At 37.2% G+C, this 22223-nt stretch overlaps 39 non-coding genes across 39 annotated transcripts; 20 read left to right on the top strand and 19 right to left on the bottom strand.

The window, feature by feature from the left end:
• Nucleotides 1-231: 231 nt before the first annotated feature.
• Nucleotides 232-303, bottom strand: TRNAE-UUC (transfer RNA glutamic acid (anticodon UUC)). The gene has a single exon. It is a non-coding gene; the product is annotated as a tRNA-Glu (tRNA).
• A 114-nt stretch (nt 304-417) lies between these two features.
• On the top strand, nt 418-490 carry TRNAM-CAU (transfer RNA methionine (anticodon CAU)). The gene has a single exon. It is a non-coding gene; the product is annotated as a tRNA-Met (tRNA).
• A 776-nt stretch (nt 491-1266) lies between these two features.
• TRNAE-UUC (transfer RNA glutamic acid (anticodon UUC)) lies at nt 1267-1338 on the bottom strand. The gene has a single exon. It is a non-coding gene; the product is annotated as a tRNA-Glu (tRNA).
• Nucleotides 1339-1452: 114 nt separating this feature from the next.
• On the top strand, nt 1453-1525 carry TRNAM-CAU (transfer RNA methionine (anticodon CAU)). The gene has a single exon. It is a non-coding gene; the product is annotated as a tRNA-Met (tRNA).
• Nucleotides 1526-2301: 776 nt separating this feature from the next.
• TRNAK-UUU (transfer RNA lysine (anticodon UUU)) lies at nt 2302-2373 on the bottom strand. Its single transcript has one exon. It is a non-coding gene; the product is annotated as a tRNA-Lys (tRNA).
• A 114-nt stretch (nt 2374-2487) lies between these two features.
• Nucleotides 2488-2560, top strand: TRNAM-CAU (transfer RNA methionine (anticodon CAU)). The gene has a single exon. It is a non-coding gene; the product is annotated as a tRNA-Met (tRNA).
• A 962-nt stretch (nt 2561-3522) lies between these two features.
• On the top strand, nt 3523-3595 carry TRNAM-CAU (transfer RNA methionine (anticodon CAU)). The gene has a single exon. It is a non-coding gene; the product is annotated as a tRNA-Met (tRNA).
• A 776-nt stretch (nt 3596-4371) lies between these two features.
• Nucleotides 4372-4443, bottom strand: TRNAE-UUC (transfer RNA glutamic acid (anticodon UUC)). Its single transcript has one exon. It is a non-coding gene; the product is annotated as a tRNA-Glu (tRNA).
• Nucleotides 4444-5406: 963 nt separating this feature from the next.
• TRNAE-UUC (transfer RNA glutamic acid (anticodon UUC)) lies at nt 5407-5478 on the bottom strand. Its single transcript has one exon. It is a non-coding gene; the product is annotated as a tRNA-Glu (tRNA).
• A 114-nt stretch (nt 5479-5592) lies between these two features.
• TRNAM-CAU (transfer RNA methionine (anticodon CAU)) lies at nt 5593-5665 on the top strand. The gene has a single exon. It is a non-coding gene; the product is annotated as a tRNA-Met (tRNA).
• A 963-nt stretch (nt 5666-6628) lies between these two features.
• On the top strand, nt 6629-6701 carry TRNAM-CAU (transfer RNA methionine (anticodon CAU)). Its single transcript has one exon. It is a non-coding gene; the product is annotated as a tRNA-Met (tRNA).
• A 776-nt stretch (nt 6702-7477) lies between these two features.
• TRNAE-UUC (transfer RNA glutamic acid (anticodon UUC)) lies at nt 7478-7549 on the bottom strand. The gene has a single exon. It is a non-coding gene; the product is annotated as a tRNA-Glu (tRNA).
• Nucleotides 7550-7663: 114 nt separating this feature from the next.
• Nucleotides 7664-7736, top strand: TRNAM-CAU (transfer RNA methionine (anticodon CAU)). Its single transcript has one exon. It is a non-coding gene; the product is annotated as a tRNA-Met (tRNA).
• A 776-nt stretch (nt 7737-8512) lies between these two features.
• On the bottom strand, nt 8513-8584 carry TRNAE-UUC (transfer RNA glutamic acid (anticodon UUC)). Its single transcript has one exon. It is a non-coding gene; the product is annotated as a tRNA-Glu (tRNA).
• A 114-nt stretch (nt 8585-8698) lies between these two features.
• Nucleotides 8699-8771, top strand: TRNAM-CAU (transfer RNA methionine (anticodon CAU)). The gene has a single exon. It is a non-coding gene; the product is annotated as a tRNA-Met (tRNA).
• A 776-nt stretch (nt 8772-9547) lies between these two features.
• On the bottom strand, nt 9548-9619 carry TRNAE-UUC (transfer RNA glutamic acid (anticodon UUC)). Its single transcript has one exon. It is a non-coding gene; the product is annotated as a tRNA-Glu (tRNA).
• Nucleotides 9620-9733: 114 nt separating this feature from the next.
• On the top strand, nt 9734-9806 carry TRNAM-CAU (transfer RNA methionine (anticodon CAU)). The gene has a single exon. It is a non-coding gene; the product is annotated as a tRNA-Met (tRNA).
• A 777-nt stretch (nt 9807-10583) lies between these two features.
• TRNAE-UUC (transfer RNA glutamic acid (anticodon UUC)) lies at nt 10584-10655 on the bottom strand. The gene has a single exon. It is a non-coding gene; the product is annotated as a tRNA-Glu (tRNA).
• A 114-nt stretch (nt 10656-10769) lies between these two features.
• Nucleotides 10770-10842, top strand: TRNAM-CAU (transfer RNA methionine (anticodon CAU)). The gene has a single exon. It is a non-coding gene; the product is annotated as a tRNA-Met (tRNA).
• A 776-nt stretch (nt 10843-11618) lies between these two features.
• On the bottom strand, nt 11619-11690 carry TRNAE-UUC (transfer RNA glutamic acid (anticodon UUC)). The gene has a single exon. It is a non-coding gene; the product is annotated as a tRNA-Glu (tRNA).
• A 114-nt stretch (nt 11691-11804) lies between these two features.
• On the top strand, nt 11805-11877 carry TRNAM-CAU (transfer RNA methionine (anticodon CAU)). Its single transcript has one exon. It is a non-coding gene; the product is annotated as a tRNA-Met (tRNA).
• Nucleotides 11878-12653: 776 nt separating this feature from the next.
• On the bottom strand, nt 12654-12725 carry TRNAE-UUC (transfer RNA glutamic acid (anticodon UUC)). The gene has a single exon. It is a non-coding gene; the product is annotated as a tRNA-Glu (tRNA).
• Nucleotides 12726-12839: 114 nt separating this feature from the next.
• On the top strand, nt 12840-12912 carry TRNAM-CAU (transfer RNA methionine (anticodon CAU)). Its single transcript has one exon. It is a non-coding gene; the product is annotated as a tRNA-Met (tRNA).
• Nucleotides 12913-13689: 777 nt separating this feature from the next.
• TRNAE-UUC (transfer RNA glutamic acid (anticodon UUC)) lies at nt 13690-13761 on the bottom strand. Its single transcript has one exon. It is a non-coding gene; the product is annotated as a tRNA-Glu (tRNA).
• Nucleotides 13762-13875: 114 nt separating this feature from the next.
• TRNAM-CAU (transfer RNA methionine (anticodon CAU)) lies at nt 13876-13948 on the top strand. Its single transcript has one exon. It is a non-coding gene; the product is annotated as a tRNA-Met (tRNA).
• A 777-nt stretch (nt 13949-14725) lies between these two features.
• Nucleotides 14726-14797, bottom strand: TRNAE-UUC (transfer RNA glutamic acid (anticodon UUC)). Its single transcript has one exon. It is a non-coding gene; the product is annotated as a tRNA-Glu (tRNA).
• A 114-nt stretch (nt 14798-14911) lies between these two features.
• Nucleotides 14912-14984, top strand: TRNAM-CAU (transfer RNA methionine (anticodon CAU)). The gene has a single exon. It is a non-coding gene; the product is annotated as a tRNA-Met (tRNA).
• A 963-nt stretch (nt 14985-15947) lies between these two features.
• Nucleotides 15948-16020, top strand: TRNAM-CAU (transfer RNA methionine (anticodon CAU)). The gene has a single exon. It is a non-coding gene; the product is annotated as a tRNA-Met (tRNA).
• A 772-nt stretch (nt 16021-16792) lies between these two features.
• Nucleotides 16793-16864, bottom strand: TRNAE-UUC (transfer RNA glutamic acid (anticodon UUC)). The gene has a single exon. It is a non-coding gene; the product is annotated as a tRNA-Glu (tRNA).
• Nucleotides 16865-16978: 114 nt separating this feature from the next.
• On the top strand, nt 16979-17051 carry TRNAM-CAU (transfer RNA methionine (anticodon CAU)). The gene has a single exon. It is a non-coding gene; the product is annotated as a tRNA-Met (tRNA).
• Nucleotides 17052-17827: 776 nt separating this feature from the next.
• TRNAE-UUC (transfer RNA glutamic acid (anticodon UUC)) lies at nt 17828-17899 on the bottom strand. Its single transcript has one exon. It is a non-coding gene; the product is annotated as a tRNA-Glu (tRNA).
• A 114-nt stretch (nt 17900-18013) lies between these two features.
• Nucleotides 18014-18086, top strand: TRNAM-CAU (transfer RNA methionine (anticodon CAU)). The gene has a single exon. It is a non-coding gene; the product is annotated as a tRNA-Met (tRNA).
• A 776-nt stretch (nt 18087-18862) lies between these two features.
• On the bottom strand, nt 18863-18934 carry TRNAE-UUC (transfer RNA glutamic acid (anticodon UUC)). Its single transcript has one exon. It is a non-coding gene; the product is annotated as a tRNA-Glu (tRNA).
• Nucleotides 18935-19048: 114 nt separating this feature from the next.
• On the top strand, nt 19049-19121 carry TRNAM-CAU (transfer RNA methionine (anticodon CAU)). Its single transcript has one exon. It is a non-coding gene; the product is annotated as a tRNA-Met (tRNA).
• Nucleotides 19122-19897: 776 nt separating this feature from the next.
• On the bottom strand, nt 19898-19969 carry TRNAE-UUC (transfer RNA glutamic acid (anticodon UUC)). Its single transcript has one exon. It is a non-coding gene; the product is annotated as a tRNA-Glu (tRNA).
• A 114-nt stretch (nt 19970-20083) lies between these two features.
• On the top strand, nt 20084-20156 carry TRNAM-CAU (transfer RNA methionine (anticodon CAU)). Its single transcript has one exon. It is a non-coding gene; the product is annotated as a tRNA-Met (tRNA).
• Nucleotides 20157-20932: 776 nt separating this feature from the next.
• TRNAE-UUC (transfer RNA glutamic acid (anticodon UUC)) lies at nt 20933-21004 on the bottom strand. The gene has a single exon. It is a non-coding gene; the product is annotated as a tRNA-Glu (tRNA).
• Nucleotides 21005-21118: 114 nt separating this feature from the next.
• On the top strand, nt 21119-21191 carry TRNAM-CAU (transfer RNA methionine (anticodon CAU)). The gene has a single exon. It is a non-coding gene; the product is annotated as a tRNA-Met (tRNA).
• Nucleotides 21192-21967: 776 nt separating this feature from the next.
• TRNAE-UUC (transfer RNA glutamic acid (anticodon UUC)) lies at nt 21968-22039 on the bottom strand. Its single transcript has one exon. It is a non-coding gene; the product is annotated as a tRNA-Glu (tRNA).
• Between the last annotated feature and the right edge of the window lie 184 nt (nt 22040-22223).

The following is a 22223-nucleotide window of genomic DNA, read 5'->3' as shown; positions in this document are numbered from 1 at the left end:
TTTTTGTCCTCAGAGAGCCCATTTCTCAATTTTACATAATACCTGGAAATTTTTACCTGTGATAAGGCCAATGATAATGGCACAGCAGTTGCCCAAAACCTTGTCACAATTAGTAGCAGTGGATCACGTCTGCAATTGGAATCACATCAGACACAAGGAAACATCTGGCTACAACTATTAGTTTTTGTTCCTCTGCTTTTGAATCTGTTTAGAAACAACAATAAGGTTCCATTCCCATACCGGGAATCGAACCCGGACCACCTGGGTGAAAACCAGGAATCCTTACCGCTAGACCATATGGGAAGCTGAAATAAATCTTCTTCAAAGTTTCATACAAGGAAAACATTTTTACTGATATCGGAAATTTGTTAAACCAAAATGCCTCACCTTTTCTAATCCAAATCTAAGGCTACAGTTGCCTTGTTAGCGCAGTTGGTAGCGCGTCAGTCTCATAATCTGAAGGTCGTGAGTTCAAGCCTCACACAGGGCATTTTTATTGATGTCTGTTTTGGGAGCATGGTATTACAATATGAGAGATGCAGTCCTGTTTCTAACAAACTAGACTGATAGCATCAAAATGTTACCTTTCAGAAAGAGTTGTGTCATCTGTTTATAATTGCAGATAAGCTTTAATAATTCACCTGACCTATAAAAGATTTCAGACCAGCAATAAAAGAAAAGATGTCAAATAACTCATCCAAGATGTACCCATTTAGGGGAAAAAAAGCATAAAGCATTTTTCATTCTATTTGTCATGACTGTTGTCCTCAGAACAGTGCATTGTAACTTGAGAGTTAAAACTCTGTTTCTTGTAAAGTTGCCAGAACACCTATCCGGATTGAAGGACTTTTCTCTTTATAACAGGACTTAACATCTGTAAATTTGTTTTAACGCCAAAGGATTTTTGACCATAACTAATGGAAAAGGTGTTTTCAGATCACTTGACACATTTGTAACATTTTTTTATTTTATTTTTCATGCAGCTGGAATCAATGATGGAAAAGGGGAGCATAATGCATTGTTCTATTCTTTGTGATTTTTGTCCTCAGAGAGCCCATTTCTCACAGTTTCATAATACCTGGAAATTTTACCTGTGATAAGGACAATGATAATGGCACAGCAGTTGCCCAAAACCTTGTCACAATTAGTAGCAGTGGATCACGTCTGCAATTGGAATCACATCAGACACAAGGAAACATCTGGCTACAACTATTAGTTTTTGTTCCTCTGCTTTTGAATCTGTTTAGAAACAACAATAAGGTTCCATTCCCATACCGGGAGTCGAACCCGGGCCACCTGGGTGAAAACCAGGAATCCTTACCACTAGACCATATGGGAAGCTGAAATAAATCTCCTTCAAAGTTTCATACAAGGAAAACATTTTTACTGATATCGGAAATTTGTTAAACCAAAATGCCTCACCTTTTCTAATCCAAATCTAAGGCTACAGTTGCCTTGTTAGCGCAGTTGGTAGCGCGTCAGTCTCATAATCTGAAGGTCGTGAGTTCAAGCCTCACACAGGGCATTTTTATTGATGTCTGTTTTGGGAGCATGGTATTACAATATGAGAGATGCAGTCCTGTTTCTAACAAACTAGACTGATAGCATCAAAATGTTACCTTTCAGAAAGAGTTGTGTCACCTGTTTATAATTGCAGATAAACTTTAATAATTCACCTGACCTATAAAAGATTTCAGACCAGCAATAAAAGAAAAGATGTCAAATAACTCATCCAAGATGTACCCATTTAGGGGAAAAAAAGCATAAAGCATTTTTCATTCTATTTGTCATGACTGTTGTCCTCAGAACAGTGCATTGTAACTTGAGAGTTAAAACTCTGTTTCTTGTAAAGTTGCCAGAACACCTATCCGGATTGAAGGACTTTTCTCTTTATAACAGGACTTAACATCTGTAAATTTGTTTTAACGCCAAAGGATTTTTGACCATAACTAATGGAAAAGGTGTTTTCAGATCACTTGACACATTTGTAACATTTTTTTATTTTATTTTTCATGCAGCTGGAATCAATGATGGAAAAGGGGAGCATAATGCATTGTTCTATTCTTTGTGATTTTTGTCCTCAGAGAGCCCATTTCTCACAGTTTCATAATACCTGGAAATTTTACCTGTGATAAGGCCAATGATAACGGCACAGCAGTTGCCCAAAACCTTGTCACAATTAGTAGCAGTGGATCACGTCTGCAATTGGAATCACATCAGACACAAGGAAACATCTGGCTACAACTATTAGTTTTTGTTCCTCTGCTTTTGAATCTGTTTAGAAACAACAATAAGGTTCCATTCCCATACCGGGAGTCGAACCCGGGCCACCTGGGTAAAAACCAGGAATCCTTACCGCTAGACCATATGGGAAGCTGAAATAAATCTCCTTCAAAGTTTCATACAAGGAAAACATTTTTACTGATATAGGAAATTTGTTAATCCAAAATGCCTCACCTTTTCTAATCCAAAAATAAGCCTACAGTTGCCTTGTTAGCGCAGTTGGTAGTGCGTCAGTCTCATAATCTGAAGGTCGTGAGTTCAAGCCTCACACAGGGCATTTTTATTGATGTCTATTTTGGGAGCATGGCATTGCAATATGAGAGATGCAGTCCTGTTTCTAACAAACTAGACTGATTGCATCAAAATGTTACCTTTCAGAAAGAGTTGTGTCATCTGTTTATAATTGCAGATAAGCTTTAATAATTCACCTGACCTATAAAAGTTTTCAGACCAGCAATAAAAGAAAAGATGTCAAATAACTCATCCAAGATGTACCCATTTAGGGGAAAAAAAGCATAATGCATTTTTCATTCTATTTGTCATGCCTGTTGTCCTCAGAACAGTGCATTGTAACTTGAGAGTTAAAACTCTGTTTCTTGTAAAGTTGCCAGAACACCTGTCCGGATTGAAGGAATTTTCTCTTTATAACAGGACTTAACATCTGTAAATTTGTTTTAACGCCAAAGGATTTTAGACCATAACTAATGGAAAAAGAGTTTTCAGATCACTTGACACATTTGTAACATTTTTTTATTTTATTTTTCATGCAGCTGGAATCAATGATGGAAAAGGGGAGCATAATGCATTGTTCTATTCTTTGTGATTTTTGTCCTCAGAGAGCCCATTTCTCACAGTTTCATAATACCTGGAAATTTTACCTGTGATAAGGCCAATGATAATGGCACAGCAGTTGCCCAAAACCTTGCCACAATTAGTAGCAGTGGATCACGTCTGCAATTGGAACCACATCAGACACAAGGAAACATCTGGCTATAACTATTAGTTTTTGTTCCTCTGCTTTTGAATCTGTTTAGAAACAACAATAAGATTCCATTCCCATACCGGTAGTCGAACCTGGGCCGCCTGGGTGAAAACCAGGAATCCTTACCGCTAGACCATATGGGAAGCTGAAATAAATCTCCTTCAAAGTTTCATAGAAGGAAAACATTTTTACTGATATAGGAAATTTGTTAATCCAAAATGCCTCACCTTTTCTAATCCAAAAATAAGCCTACAGTTGCCTTGTTAGCGCAGTTGGTAGCGCGTCAGTCTCATAATCTGAAGGTTGTGAGTTCAAGCCTCACACAGGGCATTTTTATTGATGTCTATTTTGGGAGCATGGCATTGCAATATGAGAGATGCAGTCCTGTTTCTAACAAACTAGACTGATTGCATCAAAATGTTACCTTTCAGAAAGAGTTGTGTCATCTGTTTATAATTGCAGATAAGCTTTAATAATTCACCTGACCTATAAAAGATTTCAGACCAGCAATAAAAGAAAAGATGTCAAATAACTCATCCAAGATGTACCCATTTAGGGGAAAAAAAGCATAAAGCATTTTTCATTCTATTTGTCATGACTGTTGTCCTCAGAACAGTGCATTGTAACTTGAGAGTTAAAACTCTGTTTCTTGTAAAGTTGCCAGAACACCTGTCCGGATTGAAGGAATTTTCTCTTTATAACAGGACTTAACATCTGTAAATTTGTTTTAACGCCAAAGGATTTTAGACCATAACTAATGGAAAAAGAGTTTTCAGATCACTTGACACATTTGTAACATTTTTTTATTTTATTTTTCATGCAGCTGGAATCAATGATGGAAAAGGGGAGCATAATGCATTGTTCTATTCTTTGTGATTTTTGTCCTCAGAGAGCCCATTTCTCACAGTTTCATAATACCTGGAAATTTTACCTGTGATAAGGCCAATGATAACGGCACAGCAGTTGCCCAAAACCTTGTCACAATTAGTAGCAGTGGATCACGTCTGCAATTGGAATCACATCAGACACAAGGAAACATCTGGCTACAACTATTAGTTTTTGTTCCTCTGCTTTTGAATCTGTTTAGAAACAACAATAAGATTCCATTCCCATACCGGGAGTCGAACCCGGGCCACCTGGGTGAAAACCAGGAATCCTTACTGCTAGACCATATGGGAAGCTGAAATAAATCTCTTTCAAAGTTTCATACAAGGAAAACATTTTTACTGATATCGGAAATTTGTTAAACCAAAATGCCTCACCTTTTCTAATCCAAATCTAAGGCTACAGTTGCCTAGTTAGCGCAGTTGGTAGCGCGTAAGTCTCATAATCTGAAGTTCGTGAGTTCTAGCCTCACACAGGGCATTTTTATTGATGTCTGTTTTGGGAGCATGGCATTACAATATGAGAGATGCAGTCCTGTTTCTAACAAACTAGACTGATAGCATCAAAATGTTACCTTTCAGAAAGAGTTGTGTCATCTGTTTATAATTGCAGATAAGCTTTAATAATTCACCTGACCTATAAAAGATTTCAGACCAGCAATAAAAGAAAAGATGTCAAATAACTCATCCAAGATGTACCCATTTAGGGGAAAAAAAGCATAAAGCATTTTTCATTCTATTTGTCATGACTGTTGTCCTCAGAACAGTGCATTGTAACTTGAGAGTTAAAACTCTGTTTCTTGTAAAGTTGCCAGAACACCTATCCGGATTGAAGGAATTTTCTCTTTATAACAGGACTTAACATCTGTAAATTTGTTTTAACGCCAAAGGATTTTAGACCATAACTAATGGAAAAGGTGTTTTCAGATCACTTGACACATTTGTAACATTTTTTTATTTTATTTTTCATGCAGCTGGAATCAGTGATGGAAAAGGGGAGCATAATGCATTGTTCTATTCTTTGTAATTTTTGTCCTCAGAGAGCCCATTTCTCACAGTTTCATAATACCTGGAAATTTTACCTGTGATAAGGCCAATGATAATGGCACAGCAGTTGCCCAAAACCTTGTCACAATTAGTAGCAGTGGATCACGTCTGCAATTGGAACCACAACAGAAACAAGGAAACATCTGGCTACAACTATTAGTTTTTGTTCCTCTGCTTTTGAATCTGTTTAGAAACAACAATAAGATTCCATTCCCATACCGGGAGTCGAACCCGGGCCGCCTGGGTGAAAACCAAGAATCCTTACCGCTAGACCATATGGGAAGCTGAAATAAATCTCCTTCAAAGTTTCATACAAGGAAAACATTTTTACTGATATCGGAAATTTGTTAAACCAAAATGCCTCACCTTTTCTAATCCAAAAATAAGCCTACAGTTGCCTTGTTAGCGCGGTTGGTAGCGCGTCAGTCTCATAATCTGAAGGTCGTGAGTTCAAGCCTCACACAGGGCATTTTTATTGATGTCTATTTTGGGAGCATGGCATTGCAATATGAGAGATGCAGTCCTGTTTCTAACAAACTAGACTGATTGCATCAAAATGTTACCTTTCAGAAAGAGTTGTGTCATCTGTTTATAATTGCAGATAAGCTTTAATAATTCACCTGACCTATAAAAGTTTTCAGACCAGCAATAAAAGAAAAGATGTCAAATAACTCATCCAAGATCTACCCCATTTAGGGGAAAAAAAGCATAAAGCATTTTTCATTCTATTTGTCATGACTGTTGTCCTCAGAACAGTGCATTGTAACTTGAGAGTTAAAACTCCGTTTCTTGTAAAGTTGCCAGAACACCTGTCCGGATTGAAGGAATTTTCTCTTTATAACAGGACTTAACATCTGTAAATTTGTTTTAACGCCAAAGGATTTTAGACCATAACTAATGGAAAAGGGGTTTTCAGATCACTTGACACATTTGTAACATTTTTTTATTTTATTTTTCATGCAGCTGGAATCAATGATGGAAAAGGGGAGCATAATGCATTGTTCTATTCTTTGTGATTTTTGTCCTCAGAGAGCCCATTTCTCAATTTTACATAATACCTGGAAATTTTACCTGTGATAAGGCCAATGATAATGGCACAGCAGTTGCCCAAAACCTTGTCACAATTAGTAGCAGTGGATCACGTCTGCAATTGGAACCACATCAGACACAAAGAAACATCTGGCTACAACTATTAGTTTTTGTTCCTCTGCTTTTGAATCTGTTTAGAAACAACAATAAGATTCCATTCCCATACCGTGAGTCGAACCCGGGCCACCTTGGTGAAAACCAGGAATCCTTACCGCTAGACCATATGGGAAGCTGAAATAAATCTACTTCAAAGTTTCATACAAGGAAAACATTTTTACTGATATCGGAAATTTGTTAAACCAAAATGCCTCACCTTTTCTAATCCAAATCTAAGGCTACAGTTGCCTTGTTAGCGCAGTTGGTAGCGCGTCAGTCTCATAATCTGAAGGTCGTGACTTCAAGCCTCACACAGGGCATTTTTATTGATGTCTATTTTGGGAGCATGGCATTGCAATATGAGAGATGCAGTCCTGTTTCTAACAAACTAGACTGATAGCATCAAAATGTTACCTTTCAGAAAGAGTTGTGTCATCTGTTTATAATTGCAGATAAGCTTTAATAATTCACCTGACCTATAAAAGTTTTCAGACCAGCAATAAAAGAAAAGATGTCAAATAACTCATCCAAGATGTACCCATTTAGGGGAAAAAAAGCATAAAGCATTTTTCATTCTATTTGTCATGCCTGTTGTCCTCAGAACAGTGCATTGTAACTTGAGAGTTAAAACTCTGTTTCTTGTAAAGTTGCCAGAACACCTATCCGGATTGAAGGAATTTTCTCTTTATAACAGGACTTAACATCTGTAAATTTGTTTTAACGCCAAAGGATTTTAGACCATAACTAATGGAAAAGGTGTTTTCAGATCACTTGACACATTTGTAACATTTTTTTATTTTATTTTTCATGCAGCTGGAATCAATGATGGAAAAGGGGAGAATAATGCATTGTTCTTTTCTTTGTGATTTTTGTCCTCAGAGAGCCCATTTCTCACAGTTTCATAATACCTGGAAATTTTACATGTGATAAGGCCAATGATAATGGCACAGCAGTTGCCCAAAACCTTGTCACAATTAGTAGCTGTGGATCACGTCTGCAATTGGAACCACATCAGACACAAGGAAACATCTGGCTACAACTATTAGTTTTTGTTCCTCTGCTTTTGAATCTGTTTAGAAACAACAATAAGATTCCATTCCCATACTGGGAGTCGAACCCGGGCCATCTGGGTGAAAACCAAGAGTCTTTACCGCTAGACCATATGGGAAGCTGAAATAAATCTCCTTCAAAGTTTCATACAAGGAAAACATTTTTACTGATATCGGAAATTTGTTAAACCAAAATGCCTCACCTTTTCTAATCCAAAAATAAGCCTACAGTTGCCTTGTTAGCGCAGTTGGTAGCGCGTCAGTCTCATAATCTGAAGGTCGTGAGTTCAAGCCTCGCACAGGGCATTTTTATTGATGTCTATTTTGGGAGCATGGCATTGCAATATGAGAGATGCAGTCCTGTTTCTAACAAACTAGACTGATTGCATCAAAATGTTACCTTTCAGAAAGAGTTGTGTCATCTGTTTATAATTGCAGATAAGCTTTAATAATTCACCTGACCTATAAAAGTTTTCAGACCAGCAATAAAAGAAAAGATGTCAAATAACTCATCCAAGATGTACCCATTTAGGGGAAAAAAAGCATAAAGCATTTTTCATTCTATTTGTCATGCCTGTTGTCCTCAGAACAGTGCATTGTAACTTGAGAGTTAAAACTCTGTTTCTTGTAAAGTTGCCAGAACACCTGTCCGGATTGAAGGAATTTTCTCTTTATAACAGGACTTAACATCTGTAAATTTGTTTTAACGCCAAAGGATTTTAGACCATAACTAATGGAAAAAGAGTTTTCAGATCACTTGACACATTTGTAACATTTTTTTATTTTATTTTTCATGCAGCTGGAATCAATGATGGAAAAGGGGAGCATAATGCATTGTTCTATTCTTTGTGATTTTTGTCCTCAGAGAGCCCATTTCTCACAGTTTCATAATACCTGGAAATTTTACCTGTGATAAGGCCAATGATAATGGCACAGCAGTTGCCCAAAACCTTGTCACAATTAGTAGCAGTGGATCACGTCTGCAATTGGAATCACATCAGACACAAGGAAACATCTGGCTACAACTATTAGTTTTTGTTCCTCTGCTTTTGAATCTGTTTAGAAACAACAATAAGATTCCATTCCCATACCGGGAGTCGAACCCGGGCCACCTGGGTGAAAACCAGGAATCCTTACCGCTAGACCATATGGGAAGCTGAAATAAATCTCCTTCAAAGTTTCATACAAGGAAAACATTTTTACTGATATCGGAAATTTGTTAAACCAAAATGCCTCACCTTTTCTAATCCAAATCTAAGGCTACAGTTGCCTTGTTAGCGCAGTTGGTAGCGCGTCAGTCTCATAATCTGAAGGTCGTGAGTTCAAGCCTCACACAGGGCATTTTTATTGATGTCTGTTTTGGGAGCATGGTATTACAATATGAGAGATGCAGTCCTGTTTCTAACAAACTAGACTGCTAGCATCAAAATGTTACCTTTCAGAAAGAGTTGTGTCATCTGTTTATAATTGCAGATAAGCTTTAATAATTCACCTGACCTATAAAAGATTTCAGACCAGCAATAAAAGAAAAGATGTCAAATAACTCATCCAAGATCTACCCATTTAAGGGAAAAAAAGCATAAAGCATTTTTCATTCTATTTGTCATGACTGTTGTCCTCAGAACAGTGCATTGTAACTTGAGAGTTAAAACTCTGTTTCTTGTAAAGTTGCCAGAACACCTATCCGGATTGAAGGACTTTTCTCTTTATAACAGGACTTAACATCTGTAAATTTGTTTTAATGCCAAAGGATTTTAGACCATAACTAATGGAAAAGGTGTTTTCAGATCACTTGACACATTTGTAACATTTTTTTATTTTATTTTTCATGCAGCTGGAATCAATGATGGAAAAGGGGAGCATAATGCATTGTTCTATTCTTTGTGATTTTTGTCCTCAGAGAGCCCATTTCTCACAGTTTCATAATACCTGGAAATGTTACCTGTGATAAGGCCAATGATAATGGCACAGCAGTTACCCAAAACCTTGCCACAATTAGTAGCAGTGGATCACGTCTGCAATTGGAACCACATCAGACACAAGGAAACATCTGGCTACAACTATTAGTTTTTGTTCCTCTGCTTTTGAATCTGTTTAGAAACAACAATAAGATTCCATTCCCATACCGGGAGTCGAACCCGGGCCGCCTGGGTGAAAACCAGGAATCCTTACCGCTAGACCATATGGGAAGCTGAAATAAATCTCCTTCAAAGTTTCATACAAGGAAAACATTTTTACTGATATAGGAAATTTGTTAATCCAAAATGCCTCACCTTTTCTAATCCAAAAATAAGCCTACAGTTGCCTTGTTAGCGCAGTTGGTAGCGCGTCAGTCTCATAATCTGAAGGTCGTGAGTTCAAGCCTCGCACAGGGCATTTTTATTGATGTCTATTTTGGGAGCATGGCATTGCAATATGAGAGATGCAGTCCTGTTTCTAACAAACTAGACTGATTGCATCAAAATGTTACCTTTCAGAAAGAGTTGTGTCATCTGTTTATAATTGCAGATAAGCTTTAATAATTCACCTGACCTATAAAAGTTTTCAGACCAGCAATAAAAGAAAAGATGTCAAATAACTCATCCAAGATGTACCCATTTAGTGGAAAAAAAGCATAAAGCATTTTTCATTCTATTTGTCATGCCTGTTGTCCTCAGAACAGTGCATTGTAACTTGAGAGTTAAAACTCTGTTTCTTGTAAAGTTGCCAGAACACCTGTCCGGATTGAAGGAATTTTCTCTTTATAACAGGACTTAACATCTGTAAATTTGTTTTAACGCCAAAGGATTTTAGACCATAACTAATGGAAAAAGAGTTTTCAGATCACTTGACACATTTGTAACATTTTTTTTATTTTATTTTTCATGCAGCTGGAATCAATGATGGAAAAGGGGAGCATAATGCATTGTTCTATTCTTTGTGATTTTTGTCCTCAGAGAGCCCATTTCTCACAGTTTCATAATACCTGGAAATTTTACCTGTGATAAGGCCAATGATAATGGCACAGCAGTTGCCCAAAACCTTGTCACAATTAGTAGCAGTGGATCACGTCTGCAATTGGAATCACATCAGACACAAGGAAACATCTGGCTACAACTATTAGTTTTTGTTCCTCTGCTTTTGAATCTGTTTAGAAACAACAATAAGGTTCCATTCCCATACCGGGAGTCGAACCCGGGCCACCTGGGTGAAAACCAGGAATCCTTACCGCTAGACCATATGGGAAGCTGAAATAAATCTCCTTCAAAGTTTCATACAAGGAAAACATTTTTACTGATATCGGAAATTTGTTAAACCAAAATGCCTCACCTTTTCTAATCCAAATCTAAGGCTACAGTTGCCTTGTTAGCGCAGTTGGTAGCGCGTCAGTCTCATAATCTGAAGGTCGTGAGTTCAAGCCTCACACAGGGCATTTTTATTGATGTCTGTTTTGGGAGCATGGTATTACAATATGAGAGATGCAGTCCTGTTTCTAACAAACTAGACTGCTAGCATCAAAATGTTACCTTTCAGAAAGAGTTGTGTCATCTGTTTATAATTGCAGATAAGCTTTAATAATTCACCTGACCTATAAAAGATTTCAGACCAGCAATAAAAGAAAAGATGTCAAATAACTCATCCAAGATGTACCCATTTAGGGAAAAAAAAGCATAAAGCATTTTTCATTCTATTTGTCATGACTGTTGTCCTCAGAACAGTGCATTGTAACTTGAGAGTTAAAACTCTGTTTCTTGTAAAGTTGCCAGAACACCTATCCGGATTGAAGGACTTTTCTCTTTATAACAGGACTTAACATCTGTAAATTTGTTTTAACGCCAAAGGATTTTTGACCATAACTAATGGAAAAGGTGTTTTCAGATCACTTGACACATTTGTAACATTTTTTAATTTTATTTTTCATGCAGCTGGAATCAATGATGGAAAAGGGGAGCATAATGCATTGTTCTATTCTTTGTGATTTTTGTCCTCAGAGAGCCCATTTCTCACAGTTTCATAATACCTGGAAATTTTACCTGTGATAAGGCCAATGATAATGGCACAGCAGTTGCCCAAAACCTTGCCACAATTAGTAGCAGTGGATCACGTCTGCAATTGGAACCACATCAGACACAAGGAAACATCTGGCTACAACTATTAGTTTTTGTTCCTCTGCTTTTGAATCTGTTTAGAAACAACAATAAGATTCTATTCCCATACCGGGAGTCGAACCCGGGCCGCCTGGGTGAAAACCAGGAATCCTTACCGCTAGACCATATGGGAAGCTGAAATAAATCTCCTTCAAAGTTTCATACAAGGAAAACATTTTTACTGATATAGGAAATTTGTTAATCCAAAATGCCTCACCTTTTCTAATCCAAAAATAAGCCTACAGTTGCCTTGTTAGCGCAGTTGGTAGCGCGTCAGTCTCATAATCTGAAGGTCGTGAGTTCAAGCCTCACACAGGGCATTTTTATTGATGTCTATTTTGGGAGCATGGCATTGCAATATGAGAGATGCAGTCCTGTTTCTAACAAACTAGACTGATTGCATCAAAATGTTACCTTTCAGAAAGAGTTGTGTCATCTGTTTATAATTGCAGATAAGCTTTAATAATTCACCTGACCTATAAAAGTTTTCAGACCAGCAATAAAAGAAAAGATGTCAAATAACTCATCCAAGATGTACCCATTTAGGGGAAAAAAAGCATAAAGCATTTTTCATTCTATTTGTCATGCCTGTTGTCCTCAGAACAGTGCATTGTAACTTGAGAGTTAAAACTCTGTTTCTTGTAAAGTTGCCAGAACACCTGTCCGGATTGAAGGAATTTTCTCTTTATAACAGGACTTAACATCTGTAAATTTGTTTTAACGCCAAAGGATTTTAGACAATAACTAATGGAAAAAGAGTTTTCAGATCACTTGACACATTTGTAACATTTTTTTATTTTATTTTTCATGCAGCTGGAATCAATGATGGAAAAGGGGAGCATAATGCATTGTTCTATTCTTTGTGATTATTGTCCTCAGAGAGCCCATTTCTCACAGTTTCATAATACCTGGAAATTTTACCTGTGATAAGGCCAACGATAATGGCACAGCAGTTGCCCAAAACCTTGTCACAATTAGTAGCAGTGGATCACGTCTGCAATTGGAATCACATCAGACACAAGGAAACATCTGGCTACAACTATTAGTTTTTGTTCCTCTGCTTTTGAATCTGTTTAGAAACAACAATAAGGTTCCATTCCCATACCGGGAGTCGAACCCGGGCCACCTGGGTGAAAACCAGGAATCCTTACCGCTAGACCATATGGGAAGCTGAAATAAATCTCCTTCAAAGTTTCATACAAGGAAAACATTTTTACTGATATCGGAAATTTGTTAAACCAAAATGCCTCACCTTTTCTAATCCAAATCTAAGGCTACAGTTGCCTTGTTAGCGCAGTTGGTAGCGCATCAGTCTCATAATCTGAAGGTCGTGAGTTCAAGCCTCACACAGGGCATTTTTATTGATGTCTGTTTTGGGAGCATGGTATTACAATATGAGAGATGCAGTCCTGTTTCTAACAAACTAGACTGATAGCATCAAAATGTTACCTTTCAGAAAGAGTTGTGTCATCTGTTTATAATTGCAGATAAGCTTTAATAATTCACCTGACCTATAAAAGTTTTCAGACCAGCAATAAAAGAAAAGATGTCAAATAACTCATCCAAGATCTACCCCATTTAGGGGAAAAAAAGCATAAAGCATTTTTCATTCTATTTGTCATGACTGTTGTCCTCAGAACAGTGCATTGTAACTTGAGAGTTAAAACTCCGTTTCTTGTAAAGTTGCCAGAACACCTGTCCGGATTGAAGGAATTTTCTCTTTATAACAGGACTTAACATCTGTAAATTTGTTTTAACGCCAAAGGATTTTAGACCATAACTAATGGAAAAGGTGTTTTCAGATCACTTGACACATTTGTAACATTTTTTTATTTTATTTTTCATGCAGCTGGAATCAATGATGGAAAAGGGGAGCATAATGCATTGTTCTATTCTTTGTGATTTTTGTCCTCAGAGAGCCCATTTCTCAATTTTACATAATACCTGGAAATTTTACCTGTGATAAGGCCAATGATAATGACACAGCAGTTGCCCAAATCCTTGTCACAATTAGTAGCAGTGGATCACGTCTGCAATTGGAACCACATCAGACACAAGGAAACATCTGGCTACAACTATTAGTTTTTGTTCCTCTGCTTTTGAATCTGTTTAGAAACAACAATAAGATTCCATTCCCATACTGGGAGTCGAACCCGGGCCGTCTGGGTGAAAACCAAGAGTCCTTACCGCTAGACCATATGGGAAGCTGAAATAAATCTCCTTCAAAGTTTCATACAAGGAAAACATTTTTACTGATATCGGAAATTTGTTAAACCAAAATGCCTCACCTTTTCTAATCCAAAAATAAGCCTACAGTTGCCTTGTTAGCGCAGTTGGTAGCGCGTCAGTCTCATAATCTGAAGGTCGTGAGTTCAAGCCTCACACAGGGCATTTTTATTGATGTCTATTTTGGGAGCATGGCATTGCAATATGAGAGATGCAGTCCTGTTTCTAACAAACTAGACTGATTGCATCAAAATGTTACCTTTCAGAAAGAGTTGTGTCATCTGTTTATAATTGCAGATAAGCTTTAATAATTCACCTGACCTATAAAAGTTTTCAGACCAGCAATAAAAGAAAAGATGTCAAATAACTCATCCAAGATCTACCCCATTTAGGGGAAAAAAAGCATAAAGCATTTTTCATTCTATTTGTCATGACTGTTGTCCTCAGAACAGTGCATTGTAACTTGAGAGTTAAAACTCTGTTTCTTGTAAAGTTGCCAGAACACCTGTCCGGATTGAAGGAATTTTCTCTTTATAACAGGACTTAACATCTGTAAATTTGTTTTAACGCCAAAGGATTTTAGACCATAACTAATGGAAAAGGTGTTTTCAGATCACTTGACACATTTGTAACATGTTTTTATTTTATTTTTCATGCAGCTGGAATCAGTGATGGAAAAGGGGAGCATAATGCATTGTTCTATTCTTTGTAATTTTTGTCCTCAGAGAGCCCATTTCTCACAGTTTCATAATACCTGGAAATTTTACCTGTGATAAGGCCAATGATAATGGCACAGTAGTTGCCCAAAACCTTGTCACAATTAGTAGCAGTGGATCACGTCTGCAATTGGAACCACAACAGACACAAGGAAACATCTGGCTACAACTATTAGTTTTTGTTCCTCTGCTTTTGAATCTGTTTAGAAACAACAATAAGATTCTATTCCCATACCGGGAGTCGAACCCGGGCCACCTGGGTGAAAACCAAGAATCTTTACCGCTAGACCATATGGGAAGCTGAAATAAATCTCCTTCAAAGTTTCATACAAGGAAAACATTTTTACTGATATCGGAAATTTGTTAAACCAAAATGCCTCACCTTTTCTAATCCAAAAAAAAGCATACAGTTGCCTTGTTAGCGCAGTTGGTAGCGCGTCAGTCTCATAATCTGAAGGTCGTGAGTTCAAGCCTCACACAGGGCATTTTTATTGATGTCTATTTTGGGAGCATGGCATTGCAATATGAGAGATGCAGTCCTGTTTCTAACAAACTAGACTGATTGCATCAAAATGTTACCTTTCAGAAAGAGTTGTGTCATCTGTTTATAATTGCAGATAAGCTTTAATAATTCACCTGACCTATAAAAGTTTTCAGACCAGCAATAAAAGAAAAGATGTCAAATAACTCATCCAAGATCTACCCCATTTAGGGGAAAAAAAGCATAAAGCATTTTTCATTCTATTTGTCATGACTGTTGTCCTCAGAACAGTGCATTGTAACTTGAGAGTTAAAACTCCGTTTCTTGTAAAGTTGCCAGAACACCTGTCCGGATTGAAGGAATTTTCTCTTTATAACAGGACTTAACATCTGTAAATTTGTTTTAACGCCAAAGGATTTTAGACCATAACTAATGGAAAAGGGGTTTTCAGATCACTTGACACATTTGTAAAAAAATTTTATTTTATTTTTCATGCAGCTGGATTCAATGATGGAAAAGGGGAGCATAATGCATTGTTCTATTCTTTGTGATTTTTGTCCTCAGAGAGCCCATTTCTCAATTTTACATAATACCTGGAAATGTTACCTGTGATAAGGCCAATGATAATGGCACAGCAGTTGCCCAAAACCTTGTCACAATTAGTAGCAGTGGATCACGTCTGCAATTGGAACCACATCAGACACAAGGAAACATCTGGCTACAACTATTAGTTTTTGTTCCTCTGCTTTTGAATCTGTTTAGAAACAACAATAAGATTCCATTCCCATACCGTGAGTCGAACCCGGGCCACCTTGGTGAAAACCAGGAATCCTTACCGCTAGACCATATGGGAAGCTGAAATAAATCTACTTCAAAGTTTCATACAAGGAAAACATTTTTACTGATATCGGAAATTTGTTAAACCAAAATGCCTCACCTTTTCTAATCCAAATCTAAGGCTACAGTTGCCTTGTTAGCGCAGTTGGTAGCGCGTCAGTCTCATAATCTGAAGGTTGTGATTTCAAGCCTCACACAGGGCATTTTTATTGATGTCTATTTTGGGAGCATGGCATTGCAATATGAGAGATGCAGTCCTGTTTCTAACAAACTAGACTGATAGCATCAAAATGTTACCTTTCAGAAAGAGTTGTGTCATCTGTTTATAATTGCAGATAAGCTTTAATAATTCACCTGACCTATAAAAGATTTCAGACCAGCAATAAAAGAAAAGATGTCAAATAACTCATCCAAGATGTACCCATTTAGGGGAAAAAAAGCATAAAGCATTTTTCATTCTATTTGTCATGACTGTTGTCCTCAGAACAGTGCATTGTAACTTGAGAGTTAAAACTCTGTTTCTTGTAAAGTTGCCAGAACACCTGTCCGGATTGAAGGAATTTTCTCTTTATAACAGGACTTAACATCTGTAAATTTGTTTTAACGCCAAAGGATTTTTGACCATAACTAATGGAAAAGGTGTTTTCAGATTACTTGACACATTTGTAACATTTTTTTATTTTATTTTTCATGCAGCTGGAATCAATGATGGAAAAGGGGAGCATAATGCATTGTTCTATTCTTTGTGATTTTTGTCCTCAGCCCATTTCTCACAGTTTCATAATACCTGGAAATTTTACCTGTGATAAGGCCAATGATAATGGCACAGCAGTTGCCCAAAACCTTGTCACAATTAGTAGCAGTGGATCACGTCTGCAATTGGAACCACATCAGACACAAGGAAACATCTGGCTACAACTATTAGTTTTTGTTCCTCTGCTTTTGAATCTGTTTAGAAACAACAATAAGATTCCATTCCCATACCGGGAGTCGAACCCGGGCCGCCTGGGTGAAAACCAGGAATCCTTACCGCTAGACCATATGGGAAGCTGAAATAAATCTACTTCAAAGTTTCATACAAGGAAAACATTTTAACTGTTATCGGAAATTTGTTAAACCAAAATGCCTCACCTTTTCTAATCCAAATCTAAGGCTACAGTTGCCTTGTTAGCGCAGTTGGTAGCGCGTCAGTCTCATAATCTGAAGGTCGTGACTTCAAGCCTCACACAGGGCATTTTTATTGATGTCTATTTTGGGAGCATGGCATTGCAATATGAGAGATGCAGTCCTGTTTCTAACAAACTAGACTGATAGCATCAAAATGTTACCTTTCAGAAAGAGTTGTGTCATCTGTTTATAATTGCAGATAAGCTTTAATAATTCACCTGACCTATAAAAGATTTCAGACCAGCAATAAAAGAAAAGATGTCAAATAACTCATCCAAGATGTACCCATTTAGGGGAAAAAAAGCATAAAGCATTTTTCATTCTATTTGTCATGACTGTTGTCCTCAGAACAGTGCATTGTAACTTGAGAGTTAAAACTCTGTTTCTTGTAAAGATGCCAGAACACCTATCCGGATTGAAGGAATTTTCTCTTTATAACAGGACTTAACATCTGTAAATTTGTTTTAACGCCAAAAGATTTTAGACCATAACTAATGGAAAAGGTGTTTTCAGATCACTTGACACATTTGTAACATTTTTTTATTTTATTTTTCATGCAGCTGGAATCAATGATGGAAAAGGGGAGAATAATGCATTGTTCTTTTCTTTGTGATTTTTGTCCTCAGAGAGCCCATTTCTCACAGTTTCATAATACCTGGAAATTTTACATGTGATAAGGCCAATGATAATGGCACAGCAGTTGCCCAAAACCTTGTCACAATTAGTAGCAGTGGATCACGTCTGCAATTGGAACCACATCAGACACAAGGAAACATCTGGCTACAACTATTAGTTTTTGTTCCTCTGCTTTTGAATCTGTTTAGAAACAACAATAAGATTCCATTCCCATACTGGGAGTCGAACCCGGGCCGCCTGGGTGAAAACCAAGAGTCCTTACCGCTAGACCATATGGGAAGCTGAAATAAATCTCCTTCAAAGTTTCATACAAGGAAAACATTTTTACTGATATCGGAAATTTGTTAAACCAAAATGCCTCACCTTTTCTAATCCAAAAATAAGCCTACAGTTGCCTTGTTAGCGCTGTTGGTAGCGCGTCAGTCTCATAATCTGAAGGTCGTGAGTTCAAGCCTCACACAGGGCATTTTTATTGATGTCTATTTTGGGAGCATGGCATTGCAATATGAGAGATGCAGTCCTGTTTCTAACAAACTAGACTGATTGCATCAAAATGTTACCTTTCAGAAAGAGTTGTGTCATCTGTTTATAATTGCAGATAAGCTTTAATAATTCACCTGACCTATAAAAGATTTCAGACCAGCAATAAAAGAAAAGATGTCAAATAACTCATCCAAGATGTACCCATTTAGGGGGAAAAAAGCATAAAGCATTTTTCATTCTATTTGTCATGACTGTTGTCCTCAGAACAGTGCATTGTAACTTGAGAGTTAAAACTCTGTTTCTTGTAAAGTTGCCAGAACACCTGTCCGGATTGAAGGAATTTTCTCTTTATAACAGGACTTAACATCTGTAAATTTGTTTTAACGCCAAAGGATTTTAGACCATAACTAATGGAAAAGGTGTTTTCAGATCACTTGACACATTTGTAACATTTTTTTATTTTATTTTTCATGCAGCTGGAATCAATGATGGAAAAGGGGAGCATAATGCATTGTTCTATTCTTTGTGATTTTTGTCCTCAGAGAGCCCATTTCTCACAGTTTCATAATACCTGGAAATTTTACCTGTGATAAGGCCAATGATAATGGCACAGCAGTTGCCCAAAACCTTGTCACAATTAGTAGCAGTGGATCACGTCTGCAATTGGAATCACATCAGACACAAAGAAACATCTGGCTACAACTATTAGTTTTTGTTCCTCTGCTTTTGAATCTGTTTAGAAACAACAATAAGATTCCATTCCTATACCAGGAGTCGAACCCGGGCCACCTGGGTGAAAACCAGGAATCCTTACCGCTAGACCATATGGGAAGCTGAAATAAATCTCCTTCAAAGTTTCATACAAGGAAAACATTTTTACTGATATCGGAAATTTGTTAAACCAAAATGCCTCACCTTTTCTAATCCAAATCTAAGGCTACAGTTGCCTAGTTAGCGCAGTTGGTAGCGCGTAAGTCTCATAATCTGAAGTTCGTGAGTTCGAGCCTCACACAGGGCATTTTTATTGATGTCTGTTTTAGGAGCATGGCATTACAATATGAGAGATGCAGTCCTGTTTCTAACAAACTAGACTGATAGCATCAAAATGTTACCTTTCAGAAAGAGTTGTGTCATCTGTTTATAATTGCAGATAAGCTTTAATAATTCACCTGACCTATAAAAGATTTCAGACCAGCAATAAAAGAAAAGATGTCAAATAACTCATCCAAGATGTACCCATTTAGGGGAAAAAAAGCATAAAGCATTTTTCATTCTATTTGTCATGACTGTTGTCCTCAGAACAGTGCATTGTAACTTGAGAGTTAAAACTCTGTTTCTTGTAAAGTTGCCAGAACACCTATCCGGATTGAAGGAATTTTCTCTTTATAACAGGACTTAACATCTGTAAATTTGTTTTAACGCCAAAGGATTTTAGACCATAACTAATGGAAAAGGTGTTTTCAGATCACTTGACACATTTGTAACATTTTTTTATTTTATTTTTCATGCAGCTGGAATCAATGATGGAAAAGGGGAGCATAATGCATTGTTCTATTCTTTGTGATTTTTGTCCTCAGAGAGCCCATTTCTCACAGTTTCATAATACCTGGAAATTTTACCTGTGATAAGGCCAATGATAATGGCACAGCAGTTGCCCAAAACCTTGTCACAATTAGTAGCAGTGGATCACGTCTGCAATTGGAATCACATCAGACACAAAGAAACATCTGGCTACAACTATTAGTTTTTGTTCCTCTGCTTTTGAATCTGTTTAGAAACAACAATAAGATTCCATTCCCATACCGGGAGTCGAACCCAGGCCACCTGGGTGAAAACCAGGAATCCTTACCGCTAGACCATATGGGAAGCTGAAACAAATCTCCTTCAAAGTTTCATACAAGGAAAACATTTTTACTGATATCGGAAATTTGTTAAACCAAAATGCCTCACCTTTTCTAATCCAAATCTAAGGCTACAGTTGCCTAGTTAGCGCAGTTGGTAGCGCGTAAGTCTCATAATCTGAAGTTCGTGAGTTCGAGCCTCACACAGGGCATTTTTATTGATGTCTGTTTTGGGAGCATGGCATTACAATATGAGAGATGCAGTCCTGTTTCTAACAAACTAGACTGATAGCATCAAAATGTTACCTTTCAGAAAGAGTTGTGTCATCTGTTTATAATTGCAGATAAGCTTTAATAATTCACCTGACCTATAAAAGATTTCAGACCAGCAATAAAAGAAAAGATGTCAAATAACTCATCCAAGATGTACCCATTTAGGGGAAAAAAAGCATAAAGCATTTTTCATTCTATTTGTCATGACTGTTGTCCTCAGAACAGTGCATTGTAACTTGAGAGTTAAAACTCTGTTTCTTGTAAAGTTGCCAGAACACCTATCCGGATTGAAGGAATTTTCTCTTTATAACAGGACTTAACATCTGTAAATTTGTTTTAACGCCAAAGGATTTTAGACCATAACTAATGGAAAAGGTGTTTTCAGATCACTTGACACATTTGTAACATTTTTTTATTTTATTTTTCATGCAGCTGGAATCAATGATGGAAAAGGGGAGAATAATGCATTGTTCTTTTCTTTGTGATTTTTGTCCTCAGAGAGCCCATTTCTCACAGTTTCATAATACCTGGAAATTTTACATGTGATAAGGCCAATGATAATGGCACAGCAGTTGCCCAAAACCTTGTCACAATTAGTAGCAGTGGATCACGTCTGCAATTGGAACCACATCAGACACAAGGAAACATCTGGCTACAACTATTAGTTTTTGTTCCTCTGCTTTTGAATCTGTTTAGAAACAACAATAAGATTCCATTCCCATACTGGGAGTCGAACCCGGGCCGCCTGGGTGAAAACCAAGAGTCCTTACCGCTAGACCATATAGGAAGCTGAAATAAATCTCCTTCAAAGTTTCATACAAGGAAAACATTTTTACTGATATCGGAAATTTGTTAAACCAAAATGTCTCACCTTTTCTAATCCAAAAATAAGCCTACAGTTGCCTTGTTAGCGCAGTTGGTAGCGCGTCAGTCTCATAATCTGAAGGTCGTGAGTTCAAGCCTCACACAGGGCATTTTTATTGATGTCTATTTTGGGAGCATGGCATTGCAATATGAGAGATGCAGTCCTGTTTCTAACAAACTAGACTGATTGCATCAAAATGTTACCTTTCAGAAAGAGTTGTGTCATCTGTTTATAATTGCAGATAAGCTTTAATAATTCACCTGACCTATAAAAGATTTCAGACCAGCAATAAAAGAAAAGATGTCAAATAACTCATCCAAGATGTACCCATTTAGGGGAAAAAAAGCATAAAGCATTTTTCATTCTATTTGTCATGACTGTTGTCCTCAGAACAGTGCATTGTAACTTGAGAGTTAAAACTCTGTTTCTTGTAAAGTTGCCAGAACACCTGTCCGGATTGAAGGAATTTTCTCTTTATAACAGGACTTAACATCTGTAAATTTGTTTTAACGCCAAAGGATTTTAGACCATAACTAATGGAAAAGGTGTTTTCAGATCACTTGACACATTTGTAACATTTTTTTATTTTATTTTTCATGCAGCTGGAATCAATGATGGAAAAGGGGAGCATAATGCATTGTTCTATTCTTTGTGATTTTTGTCCTCAGAGAGCCCATTTCTGACAGTTTCATAATAGCTGGAAATTTTACCTGTGATAAGGCCAATGATAATGGCACAGCAGTTGCCCAAAACCTTGTCACAATTAGTAGCAGTGGATCACGTCTGCAATTGGAATCACATCAGACACAAAGAAACATCTGGCTACAACTATTAGTTTTTGTTCCTCTGCTTTTGAATCTGTTTAGAAACAACAATAAGATTCCATTCCCATACCAGGAGTCGAACCCGGGCCACCTGGGTGAAAACCAGGAATCGTTACCGCTAGACCATATGGGAAGCCGAAATAAATCTCCTTCAAAGTTTCATACAAGGAAAACATTTTTACTGATATCGGAAATTTGTTAAACCAAAATGCCTCACCTTTTCTAATCCAAATCTAAGGCTACAGTTGCCTAGTTAGCGCAGTTGGTAACGCGTAAGTCTCATAATCTGAAGTTCGTGAGTTCGAGCCTCACACAGG

The sequence above is a fragment of the Pseudophryne corroboree genome, chromosome 6, assembly GCF_028390025.1.
Source record: "Pseudophryne corroboree isolate aPseCor3 chromosome 6, aPseCor3.hap2, whole genome shotgun sequence".
NCBI classification, from domain to species: Eukaryota; Metazoa; Chordata; class Amphibia; order Anura; family Myobatrachidae; genus Pseudophryne; species Pseudophryne corroboree.
The sequence above is the reverse complement of the archived record's forward strand: the minus strand, read 5'-3'. Positions and strand labels throughout refer to the sequence as shown.